Raw genomic sequence first — 19,791 nt, 5'->3', positions numbered from 1 at the left:
TGACGTCCTTGAGAAACACTGACTGTTGCTTTAATGTGACTTGGCGTGTGTCTGTAGCTCTACAATATCTGCACATCCTCTTACGTATCTGTGGGCGATGCCTCAAGACCCATCCATCATCTTCTCATCTGACACTGCCGCAATGTTTTACGCACACACACACACACGCCTGCCCACACACAGATTCTTGCAAGAACCATCTCCTGAGAATGAGAAAAAGCATGTTTATTGTCTAACATCAGTTTATTCATTTTCATTCATTTTCAGTACTGCTGTGTCCAATCACAATGAAGAAGATACGGTACATTTAAAAAAAAAGCCGACTGTGCCATGTTGCCGTGCTCTGCATTTGCTCATTCTTTTCACTAAGGATTCATTCTGCTCCATGAAGCGATCTTTCTGGGAGATTTTACACACCAGCTCAAATTGGGACAAAAGAAAGACTTCTATTCCTCCAGCTGAGTATCTTGATGCTTTACCCATGATGCTTTTGTTTAGCAGGTGTAGTAGTGACAGTAGTCACAGCATTAACACACACTTGTTACACCACAGAGTTACAAACAATGCAATAATGCATGAAATAAATTGTGTATTGTTGTAAATAGTTTGTTGCATCGCTACCATTATAGCAATAAGTATAGTATTTACAAATGAGCACAAAAAAAAGTGTAGTGATGTAATGAACAGCAGTTTATTCATATATATATACAATGTGCATGGGCTAATTTAAAAGGCATTTCTAAGATGACTTGTCCTCCGACGTATCATCAACCATCTTAATTTTTTATTTTTTTTCACATTCAACATCAGCTCCTTGTAGCCCCGCCCTTTTCTGGTATATATGCAAATCATTGAGTGCATGAAGTGTTCAGCGTTCCTGAATCATCTAGTGTAGTTCTTTGTCGATTTTTTTCAGTCCACTTCACTAATCACACTATTTATACTACACAATAGGGTAGAATAGCGCATAAGTATGTGTGAAGTAGGCTTCCAAAAATATGACCTAAATGAAAATAATGGAAACACATTTAAACAAATTTAATACCTGCCCTTTCTTTGAAATGAATTGGCTCAGCAACCGCAGTTCCCTGTGAGTGGAAAAAATGCATAAATCTCTTCAGATGAATTGATTTTACATCAACTAATTTTGCTCTGTATTTTGCACTTATAGGAAACACTGCAAAATCAGGCAAAAGCATAAAATGTCATTGTGTTCATCTGAAAAACAAACAGGTTGCTAACCTTCCAAAAAATATTGGTGAACAGATTCTTAATAAGACCAAGGGTTTTTTTTTTTTTTTTTAAGTAATGGCTTGTGTAGACGGTTAGGAGAGTCGAAGCTCCACCAATAAATTGAAATAAAATGTAAGTCACTCTGGATACAGTAAGTGTGTCTACTAAATGCCAGAAATGTAATAAGAGACATGCGACATTTTAAAAATTTTAAAGAGACATTTTAAAGAGACATTTTAAATTAAAGAGGCATGTACTCATCCACAGAATTCTTTATTATCAAACCCACAATTTAGGATGCACGCCATTAGCTAACCAAACATGCTACATCAAGCAGTTCCCATCATGCAACAGTATTCAGGTTTGGTCATAGGTCCGTTGAGTAGGGTTGCTTTCTCACCACAAACAAATATACCCAGAGTTCATTTTCAATTGTGGTGAGTGAGCTGAACGAGGTGGTTTCAGACCGTTAGTTTTGGTGCAAATCCGAACATGATTGCCGTGTTTGTTTACATCTAAACTAACTAGAAAATGCACCAGGTTCTAAAACAAACGCTCCAAATCAGCCATCAGGAACGATCACTGAGCTAAGACACAATGGTAGTTGAATAATACGCTATTTAAAAAAAAAAAAAAAATATATATATATATATATATATATATATATATATATATATATATATATATATATATATATATATATATATATAAAAAAGAGAGATAAAAAGAACACATGCAAATCATTTCAATTTATATTAATCACCAAGTCAAATATTTAATAATAGCTAAATTCTTACCACAAAATTTATTTGTTAACAGTAAAAAAAAAAAATGGGAGGAAATATACCCAAACAAATTGAATGTAAATTTTAATTTTAAAAATATATCCATATATATATATGTAAAATTAAAATTTGCATTCAATTTGTTTGGGTATATTTCCTCCCATTTTTTTTTTACTGTTAACAAATAAATTTTGTGGTAAGAATTTAGCTATTATTAAATATTTGACTTGGTGATTAATATAAATTGAAATGATTTGCATGTGTTCTTTTTATCTCTCTTTTTTACATTTTAAATGTTTAAAATCTAAAATATTTTAAATGTTTAACATCTAAAATGTTACATGCTTTATTACAGTCATATAAAATAAGGAATAATATCGTTAATCAGTTCACATCAGCAAGGCAGTACAGCATCATGCCATGTAAACACACTGATTTGTGAAACGATGAATAACACTTTTGAATGTTATGTATTGTTGCGTTCATTTACACTTCAAGCGCATTGGCCATTGCGTCGTTACATATTGTTTTTTAATCACTCATCTGACTCTATTATTATTTAATACACACTTTTACTCCAAAAATCATGAGTCTGATTCAAACACGATCTGAATCATTGAGGTTTGAAGTCTTTCTCTAAGGGTTAGCGTTCAAACACATCAAATAAACCCACTGTGAATTCTGAATAAAAAAGTCAGGATGTTATTTGATAAATCTAAAATCTCATTCATTTTAAACAGCTTTGTGTCATGGAGGTTCCAACCGCATGCATGTCAACTATAATTACAGCAAGTGTGTTAAATTCAAAGCCTTAAATTCTGAAAGAAAGTCCAGTTATTGAAGACTTTTCATAGAAAGAAGACACACACACACACACAATATCTTTATTTCCTAATAGCATTAATTACTCTATCACTCATTCTTTGGCTCTGCTAAGAAGCGTCGTAGCTGTGGAATTAAAAAGAATTGCTTCTGCTCTCTGGATTCGAGACTCGACTCGGCTCACACTCCCCACTCACTGCACACAACATCGCAAATACAACGAAGCAGAAAGGAGTGAAGGTCTGAATACAGTGCAGTTTGTCCTTCAAATGTCAGCTCTGGTTTGTTCCAGTGATGCGTCAGACTGATAAACGTTAGGTTTTTATTTCACCCAGGTGTGTTCAGGCTGAGTAAATTGTCCTCAATGCTCCCTCTTTCTGATGAGGAGCTGGGCGTGGTCAAGTCAGGTGGATTCAGGAAGTTTGACCATGGCAAGATACAATAGCTTTAAGCTTATTTAACCTTATCAGATGGAGCTAATGGCAGATACTGAGTGAAGAGTCACAGAGAAAATCTTCCCTGAGGCTGCAAACTCTCTGAGAGCCACATGCCTTAATGAGCTCCAGCCTGGCAGAGGGGAAACCACTTTCTTCTTTTTTTTTCAGTATTTTTTTTCTAAAGAATTGCAGGAAAAAGTATTATTATTCATTCATTCATTCATTTTTTACCGCTTATCCGAACTACCTCGGATCACGGGGAGCCTGTGCCTATCTCAGGCGTCATTGGGCATCGAGGCAAGATACACCCTGGACGGAGTGCCAACCCATCGCAGGGCACACACACTCTCATTTTTGTAATGTTTGTAAATGTAAAAAGATGCCAATCAACCTACCATGCATGTCTTTGGACCGGGGGAGGAAACCGGGGTACCCGGAGGAAACCCCTGAGGCACGGGGAAAACATGCAAACTCCACACACACAAGGCGGAGGCGGGAATTGAACCCCCAACCCTGGAGGTGTGAGGCGAGCATGCTAACCAGTAAGCCACCGAGCCCCCCATTATTATTATTATTATTATTATTATTATTATTATTATTATTATTATTATTATTATTTGTAGTAGAATTAGTAGTAGTAGGTCTCTGTTGTTTTTGTGTTCTGAGCATTTTTGTGCCTTAGTGTTCTTGTTTCTGTGTTCCCGTGTTTTGTGTTTCTGGTTTCCTAGTGTTTATAGTTTTTTTTTCCCCCTAATAAACCCCCTTTTATGTTACCCCTGCATTTGTGTCTTATTCTGCTCCCGTTTTTTCTGACACTTATGGGGGCTAATTGAGAGTTACGAGTCACCTCACTGACTGAATTCCACCTGAGACTGAAGGATAAATTCAGAGTTAAAGCAAGCAGTGAGCAGTGAGAGTGTAAAACATGTCCTTAGGGCCACTTATCTCTGTCATCAAGCCTCAAAACACAACACATCACTACAAGATACTTGACCTGACAAAACTATGATGACCTCAAGAGAATTTATTTGACGTAATTCATGTAAACTAGATAATAGCAACATTAATAAAATATTGTTTTTATATAATGTTAGTATAGAGTACTACTACACACAAAGAGTGACAGAGGATAAAAAGACTGGAATATACACATGCTTGCACTCACACACACACCACATACTGTAAATACACACACACACACACACACACTCACACACTCTATAACAGCCTACTCCTTTGATGCTGCTTCACACCTGACCTCTTCACTGCATCAGTTCCTGCTCTGTACTGCGTTTTTAGGAAGCTGCAGAAATGTAAAACGCTCTCTGATCGATACACACTCTCAGGAGATTAGTGTATTACAGCGAGCTACAGAGACACTGCACGTCCACGTTGTACTGTTTTGGCTGCATGGACACGGACTCCAGAACAACACAAAAGATATGTTTACACTGCACTGCACTGTGTAATACACATGGCTCTCACCTGGACAAACCTGGAGTTTTCTATCTCTCTCTATATATATACCATGTTCTTACTGTGTGTTGACCAAATTGCGATGATTCGGCTTGATGGTGAAGAGCTCGAGCAGACCGCTGAGGTTATAACACAGCTGTAAGGAGAATCTGAGAGAGATATATTTTCTTTACTACCAAAATTGGCTTTGATTCATCACCTGCAGCATCCAAAGAGGAAACTTTTTCATATGATTCACACACACACAAACACACAGACACACACACATGCACGCACAAACACAAACACATCTCGCACACACACACACACACACACACACACACAAACACACACAGAGGCAGACACTGACACACACACACACAAACTTTGTTTTGCCATTAAATCTCCTCAGAGTATATCACTAATGAGGTAGAAAACATCCAGACCATTCAGACTTATTTCTTGTGTGTGTGTGTGTGTGTGTGTGTGTGTGTGTGTGTGTGTGTGTGTGTGTGTGAGTCCAAATGTGTCGGAGTCAATACGAGCGTGTTAGCGAGAGAAAGAGAGACACTCCACTGAGCAGCCATTAAACATTACTTAGCTACATTGGTTGAATTGAGATGCTCTCTAAGAGCTCGGCTTTGGTTTGACCACTAAATGAATGAATAAATGAGCAACTGAGACACTCGGAGGAAGTCATTAAACAGAAATAGCCAGTTTGTGATAAAGAAACAGAGTGTTGGGGAAAGTATTAAAACGCAATAAACGGAGGATAGACGTGTCCAGTCGAGCGCGTTGGCGTATCTGATCAGTCAGCAGCATCATATCCGTTGTGTCGCAGCACCACAGCTATGTAATTCTCAAACATTTCTCAACACATCTGCAACACAAACAAACAGCAGTACACGACATTACCACAGTCCTAGCTGCGATAACGATAAATAATTCTCATTTCAGTTTCTGAGAGGAATAAACAAATCCACTAGAGCTTTCCCGAGCATCATTTCTAATCCATTTACTACGAGTCCTACTGTGACCTGTAAACTAAAAACCAATATTAAGTGCCAGTGTTCATGTGAATTCATGTGTGCGCTTAAGGAGCCATAAACAAAGCACTGGGTTTTACTGACTTCCAGATGAATAAAAGTACTATGGGACTGATGTGGATTGTTTAATGGCACAGTGAGAGAAAAACTTACAAAACGAAATAGCAAATGTTTGCATTTGGGGCCAAGTAGAGAGGACCATGGGAAATTAAGAAAAGCAATGAGGTAAAGTCGCTCATGGGAAATATGCAAGTGATCGAATGTGACATGGAACACTTTCGAGAACAAGAGAACATGATCATGGGAAAGAAGGTCTCAAAGAGAAAACAGTTGAAGACATTATGTCTTACCCTGTGTCACATTTATGATATTAGAAATTGCCACACAAACAGCTTTATAGTCATTTGGATGTTGGTTTAGATAAAATAAAAACAATTAAAAAAATATTTTAAGATGACACAGGGAAGAAACCTTGAAAGAAGCCAGGATTATCTGGACGACACTAAACAGTTGGATTATAAATAATTACAGTATACAGATAAAAATGTGTCAAATTAAACGGTACTACTGTAAATACATTGAAGGAATATTCAGTATAGAGAATTCTGCAGTAGAGATAGTAAGTCTTTATTACAACAGCAACAGCGTTTAAAAACAAGAACCATGCAAGATTGTCCACTGAAGCAAGGATGAGTACCCACTGAACCCAACACAATGATAGACTAGAAGTCTTTCTGAAGCAGAAGGAGGTTAAGGGCCTAAATCAAGGGCCCAACAGCGGCAGCTTGGCAGAGTTGGGGCTTCAACCCCAATTTTCCGATTAACAATCCCAGAGCATTAACCCCTCTGAGCAACCACTGGAGTTTATACACCAAGAGAACAATTTCATGCCAAAAGTTTCTCAGTATTTATGTTATTCCTAAACATCTGAACTCGTAATCAAATAGCTTGCGTTATCTGATTAATTTCAACAATTTAGACTCACACAACTGGAACTAAATGACCAAACATGAGTTCCAGCATGACAATGCCTCCGTGCACAAAACGAGGTCCATAAAGACATTGTCTGAGCAGGATTGTGTGGAAGAACTCGAGTGGACTTCACAGAGCTTTGACCTCAACCTCACTGGACATGTGTGAGATTAATTGGAAATCATTGTGCACCACTTCCTTCCCAGAAGATTGGAGGCTGTTAAAGTGAGGGGATCAACATCATACTAATTCTCATGGATTTGCAGGATGTTCAAGAAGCACAAGGGTGTGATAGTCATGTTGTCCACATAGTACTTCAGTACTTCATGCCATATAGTGAAATTTGTAAAAAAAAAAAAATTTAACTTTTTTATCTACATTTAACTGAAGACTAGTAACAAACAAATGAAAGAAATAACTAATAATGTTGTATATACATGTGTGTGTGTGTGTGTGTGTGTGTGTGTGTGTGTGTGTGCGTGTGTGCGTGCGTGTGTGCACTAATATTATGTAGTTCTGATGTTTCAATCTCAAAGTTAAGATTAAAAAAAGTCACTTTTTATGTACTTTAATTGTGATTAATGAAATTAATTATGAGTTACTATCTCACAGTTGAGATTTTTTATCTCATAAAATGATAAAATTGTGACTTTTTCCTTAATATTGTGATCTCCCAATTACAAGAAAATATTGTGTTACTGTGACATTTTACCAGGTAATTGTTTTATCTCATAAGCACAAGGTAATGTCATGTAATTGTTGCTTTTTACCTCGCAGTTGATGAAATGAAATGTTTTATAAATATAAATGTTAAGTTGTGAGTTAATGTTACATAACTGAATTTTACCCTGCAATAAGTTAATGTCTCACAATTGTGATGTTTAATCTCAGATGTCTGAAATAAATTTTAAAATTGTGATTTTTTTTTTTTTGCTTCACAATTGCAAGTTAAGTAAGTTGTATATTTGTCCATTTTTTTTTACCTTGCAGTTGTGTGATGTCATGTAATTATCCTGCAATTGTACTATCTCAAATATGAGATGTTTTATCTTACATGTATGAGGTAATAATATGGAATTGTGACGATCATTTTATATGACAATTACAAGGTAATAACATTAAATTGTGACTTATTGTCTCATAACTGCTATGGAATATTCTGCAATTGTGATGTTTTACCTCCCAAATGCAAGATTTCACACAATTGTCTCTTTAGAGATAATATCTCATAATTAACATGTTTTATCTCACAATTTAGAGATAATCTGATGCTACTGTGACTTCTTATGTCTTGTTTTTTAATTAATTTTAAGTACGTATGTTCATTATTTTCTTCCTTGTCTACACACTTCCTTGTTTGATTATTGAAGAAGCGGGATAGATCTGAGGAATACTGTATATTACTGTATCATTTATCCATTAGGTAACTCCCAAGTTATAGATCATACTCACAGCTCTCACTGCTGAACTGTAAAGCTGACAACTCAGCAGCTGTGATATGTCATTACCAGGTCTCTGAAATCTCACACACACACACACACACACACACACACACACGCACGCTCACACACAAACACATCTCGCACACAAGCACACACACACGCACACACAAACACACACACACAAACACTCTCGCACACACACACAAACACACACACAGACACACACACATACACGCTCACACACACAAACACATCTCGCACACACACAGACACAAACACACACACAGACACACAATCACACACACACACACAGACACACAAACACACAAACACACACACAGACACACACACGCACGCTCACACACAAACACATCTCGCACACAAGCACACACACACGCACACACAAACACACACACAAACACTCTCGCACACACACACAAACACACACACAGACACACACACACATCCACGCTCACACACAAACACATCTCGCACACACACAGACACAAACACACACACAGACACACAATCACACACACAGACACACAAACACACAAACACACACACAGACACACGCACGCTCACACACAAACACATCTCGCACACAAGCACACACACACGCACACACAAACACACACACAAACACTCTCGCACACACACACACAAACACACACAGACACACACACACATCCACGCTCACACACACAAACACATCTCGCACACACACAGACACACACACACAGACACACAAACACACACACAGACACACACATGCACGCTCACACACAAACACATCTCGCACACAAGCACACACACACGCACACACACACAAACACACACACACACACACATCCACGCTCACACACACAAACACATCTCGCACACACACAGACACACACACACACACACACATGCACGCACACACACAAACACTCTCACACACACACACCTCAGAGTGCTGAATATAAGGTCACATCTGTCTGTCCTTCACCTTTACATGGACATTTCTATGTTCTATAAATACAAGCTAAGTTTTTCCTTGAGTAAGATGATGACCCTCATTTGCATGGTACTGATCTAATGTGTGAGTGTATTTACTTATAGATATGCTAAAGAGATGTCACTGTCTACTTTATAAATGTGTGTGTGTGTGTGTGTGTGTGTGTGTGTGTGTGTGTGCTTCTTATCCACATCCTGCTGGTTGTAGAGCTCCAAGCTTGTGTGTCCCTGCAGCTCAGTTTTCTACAATGAATGCTTTATTTATGGAATGCGGGTCCATCGCAGGGGCACCGCACTCACACACACATGTACACACATGTACACACATGTACACACATGTAGACACGTTTACACTTAAATGCATTGTAGTGTAGCAGATTCACCAGTGAACACGGGGTGAAATTCTGTGTGTAGAGGAAAATAAGTTCAGGATCAAATTGGGGACACTGGTGCAAATTGTAAAATTATACTGGAAGAGCAACTCTAGTTTCCGTGTGTGTGTGTGTGTGTGTGTGTGTGTGTGTGTTTGTATGCAGCAGGTGAATGTTTTAAAGTGATTCAGCTGCACTCACTGCTGCTTTTGTAAATTTTCTGTTCCCTGTAATAAGGTATCCTGCTCTGATGAGCAGCACCAAGCATCAAAACACACTTATCCTGTGTGTGTGTGTGTGTGTGTTTGTGTGTGTGTGTGTTTGTGTGTGTCTGTGTCTGTGTGTGCGTTAATTACAGCCATTAAATTCTTCACAAGAGTAGTCTTACACCTGGATATAAATGTATTCGTAATATGCATTAGTAATCATTTCTACATATTATTGTGTGTGTGTGTGTGTGTGTGTGTGTGTGTGTGCGTGTTCCTGTTTATGTCAAAAGAAAAAACATATATAAGAACAATAAATAATTTGTTAATCTTAGCATACACAGGTAGACAAATTTCAAATTTGAGCATAAGAAAGTAACATGCCCGTATTGACTCCAACACACTTGGACACACACACACACACACACACACACACACACACAAAATAAGAGCACGAAACAGGAAGTTGGTCAGAGGGATTGGTGTTTTGTGGCTTATGATTTCTGGCCCCTGATGTGAGACTGTGGAAGGCAGAACCAGAACATTCATTCATTCATTCATTTTCTACCGCTTATCCGAACTATGTGCCTATCTCAGGCTTCATAGGGCATCAAGGCAGGATACACCCTGGACGGAGTGCCAACCCATCACAGGGCACACACACACTCTCATTCACTCACGCAATCACACACTACGGACAATTTTCCAGAGATGCCAATCAACCTACCATGCATGTCTTTGGACCGGGGGAGGAAACCGGAGTACCCGGAGGAAACCCCTGAGGCACGGGGAGAACATGCAAACTCCACACACACAAGGCGGAGGTGGGAATCGAACCCCCAACCCTGGAGGTGTGAGGCGAACGTGCTAACCACTAAGCCAACGTACCCCCAGAACCAGAACAGTGGTGTGCAAATGATTAAACCTATGACGGTCTTTCCAGCTCTGTATGATCCGAGTTATCAACTGACTTAACCTCGTATCACAGAACAGGCCACCGAGGACCACTTTACAAGGTTGAGCGAGGAGCAGAGACGTTATTTTGAGTCCGTGACCAAAATGCCTGCATGAAACTGTGCATTTATCAAAACTGCATAATCCAAGCAAAGCACAAACAGAGAAACTTTACTAATGATCTTTAGATTGTCTCCCACACAAGCATACACACACTGCGCTGGCCTGAATACACTCCTGATCTCAAACACAGGCCTGCAGCTGTTCCAGATGTCTCCTCATACATGCAGGATTCAGATTGGCTGTAAACATCCAGGTTTAAAATGAATACAGAGTTTGTTTGTGCAGGAGGTCAACTTCCTGCTGCTTTGGACAAATGCCTAAAGGCACCAATACATAATTCAGATACACACACACACACACACATTATTTCATCTTTAGTTGTATCACGTACCAGGCAGAAAGAGCTCCAGGATTACTGGCACATGTCCCCAAAAATGAAACCCCCAAAAACAAACAGAAGAGATTTAATACAAAAGCAATCCGAGGAACAGAATCTACAGTACAGGGTTCCCACTCTTTTTCAGAGATCATTTTCCAGGACATTTCAAATTTAGCAAAAAAAAGACAAGGCTCACAGATTCGCGGCCTAAAGTAATATGTTCTTCTCTCCAGAAGTCTTAAAAACAACGTACACTTTAGGGCTATTACTTAACTATACTTTTAAAGACAATTTGTCATGTGAATGAAATTTCAACATTTATAAACTAAAAAGACCGCACATATTAATACCCTTTCCTTTCTCAGGCCAATGCCGTCATGCATGCTTTAGTTTGCTGTGCATTCCCCTTGCACATGATATTCAGATTAACAAGGTTAATATAACCTGCTTACCCGTCACCATTTGCTGAAAACATTCGAGCACTTAAACCATTCCTAGCAGCTGAAACCGCCAACACAAGACAGCGTCATCCGTCACAGCGAGATTAAACAGCATAACAAAAAACCAGTCAAAACTCAGCATCCCTGAACAGAGCGCTTTCTGTTACTAATTGTTTCGACCAGAGTTGTAAACTGTTCTTTAAATGATCAAGAATATTTAAAAATAATAATTTTCCAGGACGGGGGCACGGTGGCTTAGTGGTTAGCACGTTCGCCTCACACCTCCAGGGTCGGGGGTTCGATTCCCGCCTCCACCTTGTGTGTGTGGAGTTTGCATGTTCTCCCCGTGCCTCGGGGGTTTCCTCCGGGTACTCCGGTTTCCTCCCCCGGTCCAAAGATATGCATGGTAGGTTGATTGGCATCTCTGGAAAATTGTCCCTAGTGTGCGATTGCGTGAGTGAATGAGAGTGTGTGTGTGTGTGCCCTGCGATGGGTTGGCACTCCGTCCAGGGTGTATCCTGCCTTGATGCCCAATGACGCCTGAGATAGGCACAGGCTCCCCGTGACCCGAGGTAGTTCGGATAAGCGGTAGAAGATGAATTTTCCAGGACAACAAGATTTTTTCCAGGACAATTTATGTTTTCTCTCATTTTCCATGTGTTTTCCAGGACTGGAACATTGGTCATTCATTTTCCAGGATTTCCAGGTTTTCCAGGACGCGTGGGAACCCTGATCTAACATCATCATTTCAGACACCAAGGTATCATTTAGTTTAACCGCAAAATCTTCGGGGAATAATTAACTAATAATATTCACTATGAGCTTATTATATATCCGTATAGATAACCAATATACAATATATACATATAGATATACACTCTATATTTTTGCTATTTATTTTAACGTTTAAACGAGTATCCGCTCCATGTTTAAGGCTGTTTCAGGGCTGTAGATTTGCCTCATCACTGACTGTGTAAATAATACTCTGTAAATCTCGTCTGTGTGATGGATGTCTTGCTGTCAGCAGCTGTTCTCTGCTCTTTCTGCTCCGTCTCACCTCCTCGTTTTTCCTCCCTTGTTTTATTTAAAAAAACACGCACAAACACAAAAGCCATCAAGACCAGAATCAGAAGCATGAAACACAGGAGCAGGGCATGAAAACAACAGCTAGAAAGACTTTTTCTTCTTTTTTTTTTTTACCCAGAGCGAAGAAATGCAGGAGCGTGTTACTGGAAATAAATGTCACACACAGTATATAATTTTTTAAAATATTTTATTTATGTTTATTTTTCCATGATTTCATATATAAAATCGTGCAATAATAAATGATTATAAAAAGTAAACATTTACATACACACACCATCTTTATTTCCTGGTACCCCCACACACAGCATTTTTTTCCTGGTACACACACACACACACACACACACATCATCTTTATTTCCTAACACACACACACGCACAGCATCTTTATTTCTTGATACACACACAGCATCTTTATTTCCTGGTAAACACACACACACACACACACACACACACACACACACACAGCAACTTTATTTCCTAACACACACACAAACACACACACAGCATCTTTATTTCCTGATACACACACACTGCATCTTTATTTCCTGGTAAACACACACACAAATACACACACACACACACACACACACTCTCTCTCTCTCTCACACACAGCATCTTTATTTCCTGACACACACACACACACACACACACACACAGACACACACAGCATCTTTATTTCCTAATACACACACACAGCATCTTTATTTCCGAACACACACACACACACACAGACACAGACACACACACAGACACACACACAGACACACACACATAGCATCTTTATTTCCTGAAACACACACACTGCATCTTTATTTCCTGGTAAACACACACACACACACACACACCCACACACACACACACTCTCTCACACACAGCATCTTTATTTCCTGATGAACACACACACACACATAAAATATATAAATACATATACATTCACATGGTACAGTAGTGTGTGGTGCATGCAGTGTGGTATCTCAGGATCATCCATGTTGCTGTGTTTTTTATACCCATGATAACGGTTCACTACTCAAAAATATCCATGTTCTTAAACCTGATCCTGCATACAGTAGGTCAGTCTGACAATCTATAGCTCTCCCAAACCAAACATCCATGGATACAGTAAATACCACCTCCAGCCTGCAATAAAACCTCCTGTCTCTCCTGTGCAATGACATTTTTTACCATCTCATCTTCCGCTTCTAAACCAGGCAGAAAAGGAGATTTTGATAAATGTGATCATCACTGCCTCTGATTGCTCTTTCACAGAACCAGCGCCGGAGTCATTTAGAAAATAAAAACGAGGGATTTTAAACGGTGGGACTTCAACTTCTGAGAAAGCCTGAGGCGGGAGCTTAAGAGGGAGTACAAACACACACTCACACACACACACACACTCTCTCACACACATACACACGCTTTATTATGATTATGATTATTTTTCAAAGTATGTATAAGCAAGACCATAGACTTGGTAATCACGAGGGAAAAAACTCCCAGTCATTATGGTAAAAGCTGCTACAAAAAGAATCATTTCACACCACAGAAAAAAAAATAATACATTATTGTGAAAGTGTAAAATCACAGATTGGCCTAAGAAGAAAAAAAGGAGGTGTGGAATATCTGATTATTGTTCAGAATTTTTATTTCATACAGAAAGAACTTCGAATTTCTCTCCCTGAGATTACAGCTTTGTTATCATGTTATCATGTGCACTGTAGTAGCAACTCTCTCACTCACTCATTTTCTACCGCTTACCCGAACTACCTCGGGTCACGGGGAGCCTGTGCCTATCTCAGGTGTCATTGGGCATCAAGGCAGGATACACCCTGGACGGAGTGCCAACCCATCGCAGGGCACACACACACACTCTCATTCACTCACGCAATCACACACTACGGACAATTTTCCAGAGATGCCAATCAACCAACCATGCATGTCTTTGGACCGGGGAGGAAACCGGAGTACACGGAGGAAACCCCCGAGGCACGGGGAGAACATGCAAACTCCACACACACAAGGCGGAGGCGGGAATCGAACCCCCAACCCTGGAGGTGTGAGGCAAACGTGCTAACCACTAAGCCACCGTGCCCCCTTGTAGTAGCAACTTAAACCCAATTTAATGAAGAAAACGTTAAACTGCACTGGTTAATGCTCTCGTCTAGTGATCAGAAGGTTGTGAGTTTAATTCCCAGGACTGTTAAAAAAAACACTTCAGGACTGCTTGGTTTTCATCCTGATTAATACTCTGGCTTATTTAATTGGACCGATGTGAACACCATGTAAAACACCACAGATTCTGCTGGTGTATAATAAATTCCAACAGTAGGTTAGAACATTCTGGAAACTGGAGGCAAAGTCAGAAATGAGTGCAGGTTATTTACTGTGAAATGAAAACAAGTATTATTAGGTGAGGCAAAAACAACAACCAGTCTTCAACAGAGTTTGTGGTACACAGGACAACAGCCACAGGGATGTTAAACTCTACCAGTTTAAGTGTAGATTAAATACATATCACTTTATCCAGGCACACACATCCTATAACACATCCTATAATACCATAATGTGCATCAGTACATCTGATCAAATGTACATTATCATCTATAGTGATTGCTAATATTATAAACAGCAGCTCCGCTAATTCCTTTCCACTTGGTTCACTTTTTTTTACCCATCCTGAGGCATCCAGAGATTGTACCAGCTCCAGTTGTGTTCCTCTTCATGAAAATTTCAGACCTTCAGTGAGAAGAGGTCAACACTGTGAGGATCCTGAGGAACCTAGAGATGTACCAGCTCCAGTTGGATTCTACCTCGTGAAGATTCAGACATTCAAAGAGAAGACGTTAATTCCATGTGGTCTTTGAGGATAACAACCTCCTAATCAATACACAATTGTCAGATTATATGTGACTATAGAAAGCACGTTATTCATAATAACACTCTCTGGTGTTTATCATCATTTATAATCACACCCTTCTGTGTCACCCAAATGAGGATGAGGTTCGCTTTTGAGTCTGGTTCCTCCATCTGGTTCCTCCATCTCCTTCATCCTTCTTCCATCTGAGGGAGTTTTTCCTCAGCACAGTCACCTCAGTTACCTCAGACTTCTCATTGGATATAAACACAAACACATTGAAATATATGTCTAATATTAATCTTGAACTTTTTGTATTAAGTTTCTTATGTTCTTATGTGTAAAGCTGCTTAAAGACAATGTCCATTGTTAAAACTGCTATACAAATAAATTGGAATTGGAAGTTAAAAGCATAAATAGCAACGCTAACAAGGATTAACATGAAATACGTGTGAGCGATCAGTGACATGTGACATGGTCATGTGACTAGCTTTATATAAATATATATCGTCGCTGTCGGGCGTAATTCTCGTATCTTCAAAACCGTTATTTTTCAGGAAATTAAAAAAACGCCGTACCTTATCTGCAGTGCACAGGGTTTAGTCCGCGTTGCAGTGGATTGTCTTGCGCTAAATTCCTGTCCTCAGACGAGCACCAGAACTAGCGGGGGTCAAGATTTTTTTTTCTTTGAGCCCAGTGTTTTGAAGACATTTACCTCAGAAGACGTGTTGATTCGTTGCGACTCTTCTTGAGGAGAAATATGGCGCGAAGCTCTCCCGCGGAGTGAGGAAGAGGTGGACAGTTGAAGTGTCCAATGGAGTTATGAGATTTGCGCTCAAGCTATTTTCAAGACTTTAGATTGGTTAATAACTTGTAAAAATATCAGACCCACGTGGGGACTGACCAATAGCATCGATATGTAAAAAAAATATGAAATTGACCAAATTTGGACATGCGAGGTTTCTGCCCGACAGCGACGATATATACAGTAGGAGGAGTTGCAGTGATGTTTTGGCACCTAGAAGCTACTGGTTCCAATCTCTGTCTGGCTGTTTAATGACTGAAGCTAAACACATCCATTATACGACCACCATCAGACCTCAAGCATGAAACAGTTTAATATCAACCGTTAAATACCAGTGAAGCTGCTCTAAATGTCATGAATGGAGAAACAATTATATACCAGAGATCTTCAGCTGAGCTTCAGGCACCAGTTAACTTTACTTTTTCTGTTTTTTTTTTTTTGCTTTCCGACATATCATTTGTACTCAAGTCATATCACCTCCTACAGGTTTCCAAACTTTAACGATAATACATATCCACAGCTGCATTTAATACTCATAAGCCTTTTTGTCTGATCCGCTAATGCATTTCTTTGAGCAACACACATTCTGAGACTGTCTGTGTAGTTCCTCGCGAGATGATCATCTGGAGCTGTGACCTCGTACACTGACCATCTGTGGACATGCAAAAACTTCCCGTCGAATCACAGTCATTAGAAATGACTAATTAATTACGTCATGCGTTCACAAACTGGCATGATTCACGTCTAATGTGGGACATTTGTAAGGGCAAAGATATAGCTGTAGATTTAAAAAAAAGGATCTGACTTTATCAACAATATTCAGGACCCACAACGGTCTCTTATCCGTGTCTTTGGACATTAAGGATAAACCTCACTTTGCTGTTTCATAAGCGACACATTGATTCACAATGTTTTCATCTTCATCACTACGACAGTGGTGACTCTATTCAGTGGAAAGACGGCAAAATGGTGATTGGCTTGATTTTTGGGAATTGTTTCAAACCAAAGGGGGCACGGTGGCTTAGTGGTCAGCACGTTCACCTCACACCTCCAGGGTTGGGGGTTCGATTCCCCCCTCCACCTTGTGTGTGTGGAGTTTGCATGTTCTCCCCGTGCCTCGGGGGTTTCCTCCGGGTACTCCGGTTTCCTCCCCCGGTCCAAAGACATGCATGGTAGGTTGATTGGCATCTCTGGAAAATTGTCCCTAGTGTGTGATTGCGTGAGTGAATGAGAGTGTGTGTGCCCTGTGATGGGTTGGCACTCCGTCCAGAGTGTATCCTGCCTTGATGCCCAATGACGCCTGAGATAGACACAGGCTCCCCGTGACCCGAGGTAGTTCGGATACACGGTAGAAAATGAGTGAGTGAATGAGTTTCAAACCAATATGGAAGGAAGCTAGAAAAATAAAGAAATAAATACACAAGTAGTGCTTGAAAGAAATGGATGTGTGCATGTTTCAATGAAATGAACCTTCTTCTTCTTACATTTACAGCATCTTAGAGACACTCTTATCCAGAGTGACTTACATTTTTATGTAAGGGCTCCAGCTTGGCAGACTTGGGATTCAAACTCACAGCCTTTCGGTTCAGTAATCCAACACCTTAACCACAAAGCTACAGTCTATCAACACTCAAGCATATAAACATATAAACCTGTACGATCGTGAAGATATAAACCTAAAATGCCAGAATTGTAATATCATAATTTGAGTTTTGTGTTCTTTATCATGGCTCTATACTAGAGCTGACAAGTGCAACGTTCTGAAGTTTTGTGGATAAAAAGTATAGGCAAAGCAGATCATCTATCAAGCTAACAAGCTTAATCAAGCTCAGAGGAGGCAAGGAGCTTATAGATAAAGGAGACTGATGTGACGATCCTCACGAAACCTCAAGGTTTCACATAATAATGTGTTTAAATTCTAAGTATTATCAATGTATTTATGCCAGGAATTGCCGCTAATTTTGTTAAGGAAATTAAGGCTTTACTACACTCACACACTCTCTCTCTCTCTCTCACACACACACACACACACACAGCTTCTTATGGGTGTGAAGGGAATGCTGAGGTGTTCATGTGCATCATCAAGGATTAGCCTCATTAAGCTCTTTCCTCCCTGTCTGGGTTTCTCCATTTCCTGTTTTCACTCTCCATGTGACATGCGGCACCATGCAATCAATCACACCATTCTCTCGCCATCTAAATCCAACGGACAGAAGGAGATCACACACTCCATCGGCTCTCACATGGACAGTGTCCTCCTTTACACCCCTCCACAATTAGTCAGCACATGTAGTAACTCATGTAACTCCAGCAGGTGATGGATTTTAGAGTTATATATATATATATATATATATATATATATATATATATATATATATATATATATATATATATATATATCTCCATACACATTATATAGCAGTGGTCATTGTCATGTGTGTCAACTTAAAAATGATTACAAATACAAAGAATATGAACATGAATAAAAAAAATAAACAAGCAGAATATAATTAAATAAACATCAAACCAGATCCAAGACCATTTTTCCCATTTTTATCTTTCTGTCACATCTAAAGACATCTGTCTATCTCTTTTCACACTGATCTCCCTCCTGACCTTTTCTCAAGCTTTCTTGAAGAAGCACACTGAGTAAGATTGGCATTTCCCCAGAAATTAAAATACAGAAGAAAAGAAGATTGCTTTCTTGGAAATGCCACCATGTTTACTGGACCTGAATATCAGCCTTATATTTCCATCACAGAGGAAAGATGAGTTCCTCAGAGGCCACTGCACCTTCTTAGATGTTTGGGCCCAAGCGAATCCTGGACATTCATTTTTGCGTCTTTGTCCCAGTGACTCTTTCTACAAAGCAAATACTGCTACATAACATAAAGAGAAAGGAAATGAAATAAAGAAGATTCTGTTTTCTTGGTAAATTGAAGATGGTACTTTAATCAGGCTGAGTTGACAAAAATGTCTTTAGAAAGACAAGAGAGAACGTGCCAACAAAGTACAAGTGACATGAAGGACGTGTGCAGAAGGAAACAAAAGCCCTATTCGGACGGGACTAGTTTTACAGGGGGTCGTTAGAGAAATTTCAGTTTCACAGACGTACTTTGTGATTTTAATCCCATCCGAATCTGCCATGTCTGTCTTTTTCTCACACGACCTGTGTAAAAATTCCAGAGCAAATTACCTACTGTTTTTCAGCAAAATCGGCGCTCCTCTGAGAAATCTAATCCCGTCTGAATGTGAATGTCTGTGATTGCCGAAAATGTTTTTTCCAAAACGCGTCTTCTTGTCTGTTTTGGTCAACGTAAACTACCGTATTAACCCTAGCGCACCGGTATTCAAGTTTCTGCTTTCTGCACACCAATAATGGATGTAAAGTGTTTGCTACCCTGCGAAGAAATATAAAAAATGAAATCAACAAGAAGAGCCAAAT

Source organism: Tachysurus vachellii, chromosome 25 (genome assembly GCF_030014155.1).
Source record: "Tachysurus vachellii isolate PV-2020 chromosome 25, HZAU_Pvac_v1, whole genome shotgun sequence".
Classification (NCBI taxonomy): domain Eukaryota; kingdom Metazoa; phylum Chordata; class Actinopteri; order Siluriformes; family Bagridae; genus Tachysurus; species Tachysurus vachellii.
The sequence above is the reverse complement of the archived record's forward strand: the minus strand, read 5'-3'. Positions refer to the sequence as shown.